The sequence below is a fragment of the Protopterus annectens genome, chromosome 12.part0 (genome assembly GCF_019279795.1).
Source record: "Protopterus annectens isolate FY-2018-M chromosome 12.part0, PAN1.0, whole genome shotgun sequence".
In the NCBI taxonomy this organism is placed as follows: Eukaryota; Metazoa; Chordata; order Ceratodontiformes; family Protopteridae; genus Protopterus; species Protopterus annectens.
Window position 1 is genome coordinate 133,622,474 of NC_056746.1, and position 15,583 is coordinate 133,638,056.

Genomic DNA, 15,583 nt, shown 5'->3' on the forward strand with positions numbered 1-15,583 from the left:
CAAAAACTTATTGTGACACTAATTATCATCCAGTACCAAGCATCAAGGGCATGTATCCAATGAATAAGTGAAGCCTGAATATGTTTAAAAACTGACTGACTCAGACAGGCAATGTTTAGTACTATTCAGGTCAGACAGGCAGTGTTTAGTACAGATCAGGTCAGGAAGGCAATGTTTAGTACTGGTCAGGAGACAGCTTGGCATGTTGTGCAGACCCATACATCTACTACTGTTTTTTCAATACGTTTAATGAATTATCACTTGTGACATAGGCAAATTTACACTTATATAAAAGTAATCAAACTAAACATTATACTTCACATATATTGCTATACATCATATAACCCAAGCAACATTACATAAATTATTCAATTCCTGCCCTTTCTTTATACAAGAAACATGGGACCTTGAAGAGGGAGGCAGAGGATGATGAATAAGGGGGAGAAGTAGAGAGAAGAGAGCAGGGAGAAGTTAAAACTAAATGTAACCTTAAGTATGATGGTAATATCCTTGATGTTACAGTAGATGGTACTGCTTGAGACCAGCTCTGTGCAGCACTGAATGCCACTTTTGAAGCTCTTAACATAGCTGAAAGGTGTATTATGTTTATAGTAGGTGGTACTGCTTGAGATCATCTCTGTGCAGCACTGAATGCCGCTTTTGAAGCTCTTAACATAGCTAAAAGGTGTATTATGTTTATAGTAGGTGGTTCTGTTTGAGATCAACTCTGTGCAGCACAGAATGCCACTGTTGAAGCTCTTAACATAGCTGGAAGGTGTATTATGTTTATAGTAGGTGGTACTGTTTGAGATCAGCTGCGTGCAGCACTGAATGCCACTTTTGAAGCTCTTAACAGAGCTGAAAGGTGTATTATGTTTATAGTAGGTGGTACTGTTTGAGATCAGCTCTGTGCAGCACTGAATGCCGCTTTTGAAGCTCATAACATAGCTGAAAGGTGTATTATGTTTATAGTAGGTGGTACTGCTTGAGATCAGCTGTGCGTGGCACTAAATGCCACTTTTGAAGCTCTTAACATAGCTGAAAGGTGTATTATGTTTATAGTAGGTGGTATTGTTTGAGATCATCTCTGTGCAGCACTGAATGCTGCTTTTGAAGCTCTTAACATAGCTGAAAGGTGTATTATGTTTATAGTAGGTGGTACTGCTTGAGATCATCTCTGTGCAGCACTGAATGCCACTTTTGAAGCTCTTAACATAGCTGTAAGGTGTATTATGTTTATAGTAGGTGGTACTGCTTGAGATCAGCTCTGTGCAGCACTGAATGACACTTTTGAAGCTCTTAACATAGCTGAAAGGTGTATTATGTTTATAGTAGGTGGTACTATTTGAGATCAGCTCTGTGCAGCACAGAATGCTGCTTTTGAAGCTCATAACATAGCTGAAAGGTTTACTATGTTTATAGTAGGTGGTACTGCTTGAGATCATTTCTGTGCAGCACTGAATGCCACTTTTGAAGCTCTTAACATAGCTGAAAGGTGTATTATGTTTATAGTAGGTGGCAGGGATTTTGGGAGGCATACACACTGTACTGATTTAAGTACAACTTCTTAGAAGAGGGGGAGGTAGCATTAAAAAAAAAAGTACGTATTTTTAAAGGGTGTTGGCTCCTTTAAGGGGGATACGAGCCAGTCAGAATTGAGCTCACGTCATATCTGGTTGGCTGCGAGCGGGAAAGAAGATGATCGCAAATGGATTATTTACCGTGAGCGGGAAATGTGAAGATGGAAGGCAATCGAGTGTCACGAACAGATTATCAGGTAAGGTGTGTGTGTGTGTGTGTGTGTGTGTGTGTGTGTGTGTGTGTGTGTGTGTGTGTGTGTGTGTGTGTGTGTGTGTGTGTCTCTGGGGTTTGCATACATAATGTAGCTTGATTTTGATCACTTGCCATCCCTTTAGCAGTGATCAAGATATGAGGTGCCATATCAACTTGCACATCTGTCTGCAGATATTTCACAAAGTACCGAACACATCAGTCCCACCACCCTACATGAATTGATGTCACAGGAGATCTCCCTATCTCATTGCCTGTTTCAAAACTAAATCAACATTCCTTGTCCCTTCATGTTATTTTTTTCTCTTAATATTTCTACAAAATGTGGAGACAAGAAAATGTCGTATAGCTTGCAATATCTAACTTACCATTCAGCCCAAATATGCGCCTGATTTAAATGCTGTGTTTTATACTTTCCTGACTATTTTACACTTGTTTGTGTTGATAAACTGAAGGCAGATTATATCTATCCAAAAGCAAAACTTGTAGAAGAGTGTATTTCAGCCACCTACCTCTCAGCCCCTCAGTCCAGCCACCTACCCATCCTATAACTCATCAAATATTTGTAGCTCTCTAGCTTACCTCATTTTCTCTTGACTATTTCCTATCCAGTATCTTCACCTTCATCCAATCACATTTCCCTCTGCTGTTTGCACAATGGCTGTACCAGACGTTTTTCTCTCCTCTCGTTTCGTCTTTCTCTTCTTTTCTCCTTAGTTGCAACAACATCCTGATCCAATTCTCATCCATTTCATAGTGTTTCTCTATTTTTTTTAATGCAACATAGGCAATTTATTCCTCAAGGGCAACAGGCACTTTATTTGTAGATGAAACCATGAAATATAAAGTTGTTTGCTAGCAGCAGCCTCTTCATTAGTTACAGATTTCTTTAATGTGGAATTATGTAGATGGCTTTTACTAGTTCAGAGATTGTGCATATTTACTGATACTGGTGGACTGCAGAAGTTTGAGTAGACTTTTATGATGGAAATTTTATGAATTGGGCAGTTTTGTCATTATTGGTGCATGCATTTTGTTTCATTGTTTACTGGAAAAATGTTCAAACCAATAAATTTAAAACGCTCTCTAACAACTATACTGTATTGTACAAGGAATATAATTTAATACAGTCAGGAAGGTGTATCAAAGAGCACGTGTATGTTTCATGTGCAAGGGGCCTATGATTTGAAAACAGCCCAAAGTTAATCTTTATCTGCCACTGGCAAAATGTATTTTCTTTGAATGTGGGTTTCAATGTTGTTTCAATGAATGTGAGTTTCAAGGGCAGAGAAGTTTTAATGCTAAGTCTAGTTTCATTGTGAGACTACATTGCTTTGTTTAGCAGATATTTATTGGTGTTCATGCTGTAAAATGCAAAATAAAACTTTTCTGGCAAATCATTTAGGAATGAAGTCATTAAATAATGACCGACATTAAGTTTCAGACGTCACAATCTTCAGAAAAATGCATGCTAAAGCAAGACCTGTTATTCTATCAACTGTCTTATGTTTATATAAGATCAATTTTTAGTACTGTTTGTATGTTCCCACAATATATTTGGCCTTGTCCAGATTTCCTGCATTAAGAGGTTGAGAGGTATGTGCAAATAAATCGCTTTATAGAATTAGGAATATCCAAACCTCTCAACTGTCCCCAATTTTGGCTCAAAATGTTGCTCTCCCCCTAATAATCTCTCCGCAAAATAGCAATTTTGGAAGAAAACGTGGAGGGTTTACAATTATAGATAACTGTAATGATCAGTTATACATTACTTTTATTTCAGAAATGCATGTAGATTCTCTAATTTTGTCAGCTGCTCAAGTTAACAGTGCTCATATTAAAATGGTGTCCCTTCTTTGACAGGTTCCCAGCTGTATTGTGTGGTAATTTTATATTTTTGCATCACATTTTTGGTCCGTTTTTCTGGCAAATTAGCTGCAAATCATTAAAGACTGAAGTTAGAAAATAATGGCAGACATTTGAGTTTGATTTCATACCTTTCAGAAAATTCATACTAATGCAAGACCTACTACTATTCTATTATCTTTCTAAGTTTATAAGAGCAATATTTAAAAAAAAATGTCCTTATTTTTGGGCCTTTGCCTCATTTTTATTTATGGGTTTGTTGCTCTAAGAGGTTGAGAGGTAGGTGTGTGTGTGTGTGGTAGGTAGGTAGCATACCTCTCAACTGGCCATATTTTGTAGAATGTCCAGATTTTTGCCCCATATTTTTTGTCAGTTCCTCATAAATTTTGTGATTTTCTAAAAAATAATTGAAGGCTGAAGTTGTTAAATAATGACAGACATTTGAGTTTCAGACTTCATGTCCTTTAGAAAAATTCATACTAGCACAAATCCTGTTGTTTTAGCAACTTTCGCATACTAGCACAAATCCTGTTATTCTAGAAACTTTCTAAGTTCACAAGAGCATTATTTAATATATGTCCCTGTTTATTTTAGGCTTTGTCCATACTTCTTGCACAAAGAGGTAGGTAGGGGTGTGTGTGTGAATGAAACACCCTAGTTAGGGGTAGCAGGTAGTTAGTAATTTACTCAAGCTCAAAACCTGTACCTTAGTTACAGAAAACAAAAGCATGAATCCTCTACCCCAACTACCTTACTACATTTTTCAAAGAACTGACTTTCAGGTTCATCTTCAAGTCAACGAACTGAGTTTGAGTGAATCTATATTATATTACTGAAGAGGCATTACAGTGAATGCCTCTTCATCAACACTAAAAGAGCGAACCGTGAAGTACGAGAATGGCCGTAGCTTGGCTGGGGAGGGGGGGGGTAACAGTTTGAGAGCTGCGAGTACAAATTTGAGAATCCTAGCTACACCCCTGGTAGGTGGTACTGTTTGAGATCAGCTCTGTGCAGCACTGAATGCTGCTTTTGAAGCTCGTAACATAGCTGAACAGTGTATTATGTTTATAGCAGGTGGTACTGCTTGAGATCATCTCTGTGCAGCACTGAATTCCACTTTTGAAGCTCTTAACATAGCTAAAAGGTGTATTATGTTTATAGTAGATGGTACTGTTTGAGATCAGCTCTGTGCAGCACTGAATGCCACTTTTGAAGCTCTTAACATAGCTGAAAGGTGTATTATGTTTATAGTAAGTGGTACTGTTTGAGATCAGCTCTGTGCAGCACTGAATAACACTTTTGAAGCTCTTAACACAGCTAAAAGGTGTATTATGTTTATAGTAGGTGGTACTGCTTGAGATCAGCTGTGTGCAGCACTGAATGCCACTTTTGAAGCTCTTAACATAGCTGAAAGGTGTATTATGTTTATAGTAGGTGGTACTGCTTGAGATCAGCTCTGTGCAGCATGGAATGCTGCTTTTGAAGCTCTTAATATAGCTGAAAGGTGTACTATGTTTATAGTATGCGGTACTGCTTAAGATCATCTTTGTGCAGCAGTGAATGCCACTTTATAAGCCCTTAACATAGCTGAAAGGTGTATTATGTTTATAGTAGGTGGTACTGTTTGAAACCAGCTCTGTGCAGCACTGAATGACACTTTTGAAGTTGTTAACATAGCTGAAAGGTGTATTATGTTTATAGTAGGTGGTACTGTGTGAGATCAGCTCGGCACAGCACTGAATGCCACTTTTAAAGCTCTTAACATAGCTGAAAGGTGTATTATATTTATAGTAGGTGGTACTGTTTAAGATCAGCTCTGTGCAGCACTGTATGCCGCTTTTGATGCTCTAAACATAGCTGAAAGGTGTATTATGTTTATAGTAGGTGGTACTGCTTCTGATCAGCTGTGTGCAGCACTGAATGCTGCTTTTGAAGCTCTTAACATAGCTGAATGGTGTATTAAGTTTATAGTAGGTGGTACTGCTTCTGATCAGCTGTGTGCAGCACTGAATGCCACTTTTGAAACTCTTAACATAGCTGAAAGGAGTATTATGTTTATAGTAGGTAGTACTGTTTGAGACCAGCTGTGTGCAGCACTGAATGCCACTTTTGAAGCTCATAACATAGCTGAAAGGTATATTATGTTTATAGTAGGTGGTACTGCTTGAGATCAGCTCTGTGCAGCAATCAATGCCTCTTTTGAAGCCCTTAACATAGCCGAAAGGTGTATTATGTTTATAGCAGGTGGCACTGCTTGAGATCATCTCTGTGCAGCACTGAATGCTGCTTTTGATGCTCTTAACATAGCTGAAAGGTGTATTATGTTTATAGTAGGTGGTACTGCTTGGGATCATCTCTGTGCAGCACTGGATGCCACTTTTGAAGCTCTTAACATAGCTGAATGGTGTATTATGTTTATAGTAGGTGGTACTGTGTGAGATCAGCTTGCCACAGCACTGAATGCCACTTTTAAAGTTCTTAACATAGCTGAAAGGTGTATTATATTTATAGTAGGTGGTACTGTTTAAGATCAGCTCTGTGCAGCACTGAATGCCACTTTTGAAGCTCTTAACATAGCTGAAACGTGTATTATGTTTATAGTAGGTGGTACCGCTGGAGATCAGCTGTGTGCAGCACTGAATGACGCTTTTGAAGCTCCTAACATAGCTGAAAGGTGTATTATATTTATAGTATGTGGTACTGTTTAAGATCAGCTCTGTGCAGCACTGAATGCCGCTTTTGAAGCTCATAACATAGCTGAAAGGTGTATTATGGTTATAGTAGGTGGTACTGCTTGAGATCAGCTCTGTGCAGCACTGAATGCCACTTTTGAAGCTCTTAACATAGCTGAAAGGTGTATTATGTTTATAGTAGGTGGTACTGCTTGAGATCAGCTCTGTGCAGCACTGAATGCTGCATTTGAAGCTCTTAACATAGCTGGAAGGTGTATTATGTTTATAGTAGGTGGTACTGCTTGAGATCAGCTGTGTGCAGCACTGAATGCCACTTTTGAATCTCTTAACATAGCTGAAAGGTGTATTATGTTTATAGTAGGTGGTACTGCTTGAGATCAGCTCTGTGCAACACTGAATGCCACTTTTGAAGCTCTTAACATAGCTGAAAGGTGTATTATGTTTATAGTAGGTGGTACTGTTTGAGATCAGCTGTGTGCAGCACTGAATGCCACTTTTGAAGCTCTTAACATAGCTGAAAGGTGTATTATGTTTATAGTAGGTGGTACTGCTTGAGATCAGCTCTGTGCAACACTGAATGCCACTTTTGCAGCTCTTAACATAGCTGAAAGGTGTATTATGTTTATAGTAGCTGGTACTGCTTGAGATCAGCTGTGTGCAGCACTGAATGCCACTTTTGAAGCTCTTAACATAGCTGAAAGATGTATTATGTTTATAGTAGGTGGTACTGTTTGAGATCAGCTCTGTGCAGCATGGAATGCTGCTTTTGAAGCTCTTAATGTAGCTGAAAGGTGTATTATGTTTATAGTAGGTGGAACTGCTTGAGATCAGCTCTGTGCAGCATGGAATGCTGCTTTTGAAGCTCTTAATGTAGCTGAAAGGTGTATTATGTTTATAGTAGGTGGTACTGCTTGAGACCAGCTCTGTGCAGCACTGAATGCCACTTTTGAAGCTCTTAACATAGATGAAAGGTGTATTTTTATATTTGGAAGAAAAGAGGTAGTGGTGATATTCAGTTCACAACTGGTTTTGTGGCTTTTGATCTTATTCCTAAATTCTTTACAGAAGTTTTTGAGATCACCTATAGATTTGGGGGATTTGAGTTTAAATCATAGTGCCAAACATATTTTTTAATTATAATTTGTTAAAATTGGGGTTTCATCACATGAGTTTATTCCCAAATTTTCATCATACTTGGGATACATGAATACATGGAATCACTTGTTCCCTTAACTGTCCTGACTGTTCTTAAAAATATCTAAACTAGTACTTGCTTTAATGTAATTTGATGGTCTGTTCCATGCATCAGCTACTCTGTCAGAGAACCAATTCGTACACTTCTCATTCCTATATAATCTTCCACATAGCTTGTCTAATGATTCTCTAGTACTTTTTGATAACCCGAAACATTCAAAGAGGTAGTTGTCTCTAAAGTCACTATATACCTGAATAAAATCTCCTCTAAGATATCTGTAAAAGACATTGTACAATTTCAGATATTTTAGTCTTTCAAAATAACTTAAATTTTCACATCCATGGATACCCTTGGTATATTTCCATTGTACTTCTTTCCAGTTTACTCATGCTTGTTTTCTTATAGGGTTTTCATATTGGTATTCCATATTCAAGTTTGGGTCTAATGTAACTAACAAACAATGACTTCATTATTTTTGATTTCCTAGACTTTATAAATCTTTTATACAACTTATAGTTCTATAGCTATCATTAACCGATTGGTTGATATGATTAGAAAAACTCATAGCTGAATCTACCCATAAACCCAGGTCCTTAAATGAGTTTACAGTTTCAATCACTGTGTGCTGTATTAAATATTCACCTTTCAATTTATGCCTACCAAATTTCATATGCTGAGTTTTTGATGTATTTATCAGCATATTATTCTTCTGTGCCCAGATGGACAATTTAGTCAAGTCATTTTACAGATATGCCTTATCTGTAACACATGTAATCAATTTACCAAATTTCAGGTCATCTGCATATAGACTGTAGAACACCTCAGTTGAAAAAGTTAGGTCTGAAAGATACAATCTAAGAAAGTAAGAGCCTAGGACAGAGGCCTGTTGGACACCCTGACTGTAACCAAGAATTTCACCTGTCCAGTTTCTGTATGATACTTGCCATGTCTTATTTGTAAGCCATGCAGCTATCCCTCTTATCAAGAGTACATCAATACCTAGCTGTACTAATTTATTGATCAGTGTTTTGTGTATGACCCTGTCAAATACTGAAGATAAATCTATATAAATTACATCACAGCACAATTTTTCATTCATAGCTGTTATTATATTGTTATAGAACATCATGTTACAGGTGGTAATAGATCTATTTTCAACATATGCATGCTGATATATGGTTTTAAGTCCCAACCTCTCCAGTTCTGACAATAACTTGTCCAATATTACCTTCTCCATTATTTTTCCACAACATAAAAGTAGACTTAAGAGTCTATATGACTCTGGGTTTGGGATGGATGCTTCAGTGCAAAAGTTAAAATTGGAGAAAAGTCAGTGGTATAAGTGGATTCTTTTGTGGTCCCCTGGGGACAGTTTTTACATTTCCTTAGGTCATCTGAGAATGCTAGAAGATTTGCATTACAGAAATCTCTGAATACAGTGGGGATTAATTTAGTACAGGAACTTGTTCTTAGGGAAAATATTACCTCCTGGAGGGGGATACTTGGGTGTTGAGCAGACAGTTAGACTGGTGCTATAGTAGTAAGGACATGCTTGAGGCGATTGGATCCTTTAGTAGGAGTAGTCAGTATCTGGCCATGGAAGCTGGCATTAATAAAGTTAAGGAATCGGTGTGCATATTTATTGGTTTAAATTTACCAGGTGATGGACAGGTAGTTGAAATCACACAGGTATTTTCATTTGTTGAAAACATTAAGGAGTCTAATTGGTTGAGATAGATATCATGGACAGCTTTGGACATTAAAGAGATTCTTTAATTTCTAATTATATGATATTGCACTTATTGATTGAAATTAGGATATTCAGGTGTTCAAGGTCACCATCATGATGCACTCGCCATACATTACGGGATTGTGGATGAATACGGATATGCCACCACCTGTGCTAGGAGGTCATACCAAATAATAGGAGATAAATGCTGAAAAAGAGGGATGTTATTACTACACTGGAGCCAAGCTTTTCCAGTTATATAGATGTTTATGTGCTCAGGAGTTAGGGAGGCCTCAAGGTCAGGTCTTTTTTAATGGAATGTTTATTGTTAAATAGTGCCAAACAGATGCATACCTGAGTATGTCTTGTTAATCTGGAAAGTCTACAAATTTAACTCTGTCTAAAAAGACACTAAGGGTAAAATATATCTTAGACAATTTGTGTAAATGCAGAGGACAAAGAGTCAGGCAATTTCTGGTAAGGCGGAAGGACTGCTGCCCATCTCCATTCAGGCTGACACATAACAGATTCCCCTTAAAATGGCACCAGTTACTCAGCTAATTGTTCAATTCAGTAATTTTTTCTTTGTACTGTGGCACCATGTACAGTGATGGCAAGAAACCACTCCAGACTTCCTACTTTCCTGCTTTAGTCACATTTATTGAAAGCCCATTCATTAATGCCAAAATGGAGCATCATCTAATCATCTAAGATCCTTTACTCTCATGTGCTTGACCAGGTAAAATTGTAATATGTGCACTTGGGATGAAGGTGTCTACGGGCCTTAATGACATTATGAAGTCCAGCACCTTAGAAATAGCTGTCACTCTAAACTTATTAGCCAGGTGAGTGGAAAATCCATTTATCTGCCCACAGAGTCATTTATGACTAGGACATTGTCACATCTGGTGATATGCTCTGGTTATCTTAAGGACCTATGCATGCAGCACAGGTGAACCTTGTTAGGGGAAGAACAATATATGCTGGTTGGTGTTGTATATGTTGTATGATGTAACTATGTGGTTGATGTCAGAGTCTGCTGGTGCATTACTTTGTAGGCTTAGGAAGGGATTTTTTTTTCAGTACCTTGGCCTATGTGGGATTAGTGTCTGATGGGTGGTATGCTGTTTTCTGACAGACAAATTTAGTGAGATGGTAACTCCCAAAGTGAATACATATGTCTATGTCTCATGAGTGATTTTTGTATCATACCAGTTACCATTAAGGGGTTGTCAGTGAACATGATGTAGTTACTATACTTCTTTAAGGCAGCTAGTACTAGCAGAATGGGAAAAGATTCTTGCATTGGAGGAGAAGCAGAGCATAGAGGCAAGAGCTAGGAGTACTGAAGGAATATTCTAGCAGATGTTATAATGCCATGTTTTGATGAATGGACTGCATATAATAAAAGCGTGTTGCATGCTTCTACACTTGTAGGAGGCAGGGTGAGATTTATACTACATAGGACCACCTACAAGGGAAGGGCACCCTCGGATGGACTGGGGAATTATGCTTTTAAACAGAGTATAATATATGAGAATGACCCAGCAGTGCATGCATGACTGCCACAATTATGGCAGGCTGGAAGACAGGATACAAGATGCCGTACAGAGTAAAATATATCAAAAATGGCTCAAGAATATAGGCATGGGTGCCATAAACAAGACTGACTTAAATATACAAGAACGAGATGCTGTGAAAAGGCACTTCAGTATAAAAATGTCTCAACAATGCAAGTACAGTGTAGCTGATACTATGCAAAGGGAGAAAAACATATCATGGCTTGATTGTAGATTGTAGAAGGCAATGTACCTGACAGCACAGCTTACAACAAATTTGCACACATTGTCATAAGAAACCAGCCAAACAGGCAAACCTGTCCATGAAATTATTATTATTTAATAACCCAAACTGCTAGATGTCACACTTATATTCATACAATGCCCCTGTTGCTATGTCATAACTTGAAAACTTCTCACAAACATTGCAATTTTACATACGTTAATCATGATATACCGTCTACAAATGAAAATATTTAATTTCTGAGTATCATCAAATGTAACATAAAGCAAAATCCCAGCATCTACTGTTAAGTAACACTCTCCTCCAATTGCTTCCCATCACAGCACAGTGAGATAATCCAAGCTGATCTGCAGTTGTGCGTGGGAGTTTCTGCCTCTGTTTTTTTTTCACTTGCTACAAGCATGGTATAAATATAATAAACAAAATGCACAAAAAATTGGATAATTTGTAGCACAAAGAATACCTCTTCTAACAGTCCATGTATTTCCACCGTACAGCATATTTGTATAACATAAATTGTGGTTTTCTGTTTAGTACTATCAGAGATTCAAAGGTTCCCCAATCCTCACCCTTGCAGACCACCTAAAATAGCTTAACGTTTTTAAAATAAAGCAACCCATACTCTTTCAGCATACTCAAACGTCTCCTCCTGGTGTCATTCTTTATCCCTGTTTAGCTGAATTACAGCATTACCTGACTCATACATTTTTATAAATCAGAATGTTTCTTGTAAGTCCACAAATGTTTGACCACCATAAGAAAAAAATACTCAAAGGAATGCTGGATACAGCATACAAAATTTCACTTTCCTCATTCTACATTTCCTAATGGCAAAGCAAATTTCATCCATTGCTCCCTAGTTTGAAAAAACAAAAGTCATGGCATCTTTTGTAATTGGCATACACATATTTTCCTGCCCCAAAGAAATTCCAGTTGTTCTTTATATTTAGTACATTTCAACTCTAACCAAGATGTGATGTGGTTGTTTAAGACTCTCCCCTGAACTGGTATATGGAGTCTTTCTCCCCCTTTCCACTTGAATTTTCATCAAAGCCTACTTGAATGAGACTATTAGTCTGAACGTTTATCAAAAACTGAATTTTACATGGAGGTAAAGCTCTGGATACTGCTGTGCTGGGCACTGTATCTCCTACAAATCATACATAACATAACAGTCTCTGAGGTCATCCAACTTCCTAGACAATTTATAAATGTTTTCCTTGATCTTGGATAAGTAATGAATCATTTTAGTTAGCTGCTCATTCTGTTATACATGAATGAAAGTGCTTTAATGTACTCTGCATTGTGGAGGTCCTTAAATATCCCTGGAAACACTAAAATGATGATCATAAAGAGATTGTGTTAAACACATATCAACATTAAGTCAAATAATATGGGTCCCAAAGAAGGTAGCTAGATCAGTTAGAGAAATAAGCACTCCTGTATCCATTTCTTTTTTTTAATTTCTTCTCCTTTTGAAATTTGCAATGTTAGGAAGCTGAGCAGGGCCTACCAAATGTCCCACCCCCAACTGTCTTCTGATACTTGGGAAATCCAACATGTTTCCCCCACAAAAATAGGAGAGATGCAGCCCTTGCAAAACATCCTGAGTCTCTTCTTCGGTCTTTTGCATAATGACTAGTACTTCAACTATAGGAGGCTTTATTGGTTGAATTGTCTGACTCCTTTCAATCCAGATCAGTAGCTAAGCTACTTTGAAGCCATTTATTGTTGTGATTTTTCACTCTGTCACAGAAAGTGAGCTCAACAACCCTGAGAAGGACCCTAAGTTTCTCTACCAGCATTTGCAGTCTCGGTGATTTCATTTGATATACTGAGCCCATGTTTATCACAGAGGATGGAGACACAGACTTAAAAACTTTGTGCTATGAGACTCTGACCTCATCACAACAGTATATACTATGCCTGCAGATTTGCTGTCAATGCACAAATGTATTTGTCCCCTAAGCCCTCATTCATGAATAAGAGCCCAAGATACTCATCCTTAGGAATGGAAGCAGTCTCTTCACCTGCAGACTGCAGTCTGCTATTTTCCAGGTGAAAATCATGGTCTCTCATTGATGGTAGGATTTACATCCTGGCCATTTCAAAGTCAGAAACAAACCACTCCAGTGTATGCAAAAGATCACATTCAGATGAGGTAAAATGACAGCATTTCCTGCAGACTATAATAATGCAACTCTTACATCCACAGATTGGATACTCTCCAACCCTTGGCTGATCTTTGAATCATTTCCATGAATATCACAAACAGGAATGTAGTAAATGTATCGACATATCAATGTTCCATGTTTATCTTAAACACATCTGACTAATCTCATCCACTCCCAAAATGAGTGAAGACATTGAACTTTTTCTACAATAGCCAAATACACACTACATCTGGCATGGAACAACATAACCCCCCCGGATTCTGCAAGCCCTGCACGGCATGTAGGATTAGTGCAGGAGCTCCAGCAGGCAATATGTCTGCCGAGCGATCCAGGAATAACCTGTAGGGGCATGCATGAGCGCTACTGCACTAGTCCGGCATGGACTCAGCCCCTGTATGCAAATTACCCCATTTGCATGAAAGATCCATGCAAATGAGGTGAATTTGCGATCCAGGAAGCTGGAAACCGGCCATGCAGGACTAATGTAATCTGCAGAAATGTACTCCGCCAGTAACGGAGTACATTTCTGCAAATTACAAAACGGAGCCATGACAGCTCCAAATAAGGGTGGATATCATGTATAAAGCATGCCAATGGTCAACTATAAGGCCATAGGCATGGAAAATACTTGCAAATAAAAAAAAAATCAACTTTTATTTTTTTTAGTGATCTCGGCTGTTTAAGAGTAGGGCAGCGTGGTGCAAATGGGACCTGGGGTGGGGGTGGGGGGGTATGAAAAAATCCTAAAATAAGCATTCTAACCAAAATCACTATTTTGCCATTATACTCAGTGGTAGGCAGAAGACAGCATGGCCAGTGAATCATGGTTGCTAATGGGGGAGGCTCAGTGTGGGACATGTAACTATGCATTAACAGGCAATCCTATGCAAATGAGGGGAATTATAGTGAATCCCATATTTCCCCTGCATGCTAGTCAGTACCCAACAATGTAAGAGCTGGAATAGCTTGGTGCAAGCCTAGGAGTTAACTGACATCATGCGGGGTGTGTCAGGCATACTGTAAGCAGATTGGAGCCCTGTGGCTCGGGTTTGCTCCTAGCTTAGCACAGCTAAGCAAGGGGATGTGTCTGAGGCTGCCTAGCACTCTTTACATTGCCTAAGTGGGTGTGTGCACCATGCACCAGGTTTAAAGGAAAAAAAAGTAAACCAGGAAATAGCAGAACATTTGAGCACTGTGTTTGCACGGCACACCCCCGGGCTTAAACAGGAAGGCAATGGGAAGGAAAAACAGCAGTAGGAAGGTAATCTAGGAGAACTAGCATAGCTGGCAGGTGAAATGTATCAGAATCAGCCAATGACATAGGCAGCAGATCAGCCCAGCCCAGAACACTACTACAAACTATGCAAACACCTTTCCCTCTGGTATTTCCCATACTCTACACCACCAGTGTATACAAGTGGGGAACATTTAACAAACAAAACAACAAAATGGGCTGCAGCAGCTATCATACAACAACATGTGGAAGAGGCTGAGGGCGGTGAGGATGGGAATGCTGCTGACCACCCCACAGTGTGTAGATGGAGAGGAATGTACAGACCCCAGGGTAACCTACCAAGGGCTACATGAGCTGGAGATAGTGGAGCGCTATAGGGTGGACAGGGACCTCCTACAGCAAATTGTTGAGCTGTGCCGGTGACACCTGACACACTGAACAAACAGAGGGAACCCATCCCAGTGGATACCAAAGTATGTGAAGGCCTAGGAATACTAGCCACAGGTACCTCCCAAAGTCCAACTGGGGATGTCATGGGGATCTCACAGGCATCAGCATCCAGAGTATTCCACCAGTTCCTGGATGCTATGTCAGCACATGCCGGTGAGCACATATATTTCCTCAACACCCGTGAGGTATTGACCAGCAATATGTGTCTCTTCCACCAAACATCAGAATAACCTGAGGTAGTGGGTGCTATAGACTGCATGCACATAAGCATCAAAGCACCACCTGGTAATCGGGGTAGGATCTACATCAACTGCATGGGCTACCCCTCCATCAGCTGCCAGGTCGTGTGCAATGCCCAGGGCATTATAATGAATGTGTGTGCTGCCTGCCCTGGAAGCTATCTTGATTCACACATCTGGCATCTGACACAGCTGTACCAAGGATTTTCCAGTGGGGACATCCCTTATGGTCACCTAGTGAGGGATGCTGGTTATGCACTGGAGCTGTGGCTGATGACACATCAGAAATGCACACACACCCAAACAAAAATGCCATAATGAGGCACACGAAAAGACCAGACTTATAATCGAGCATGTGTTTGGGATGCTGAAATCACGGTTCCAGTGCCTGGACACATCCAGTGGAACC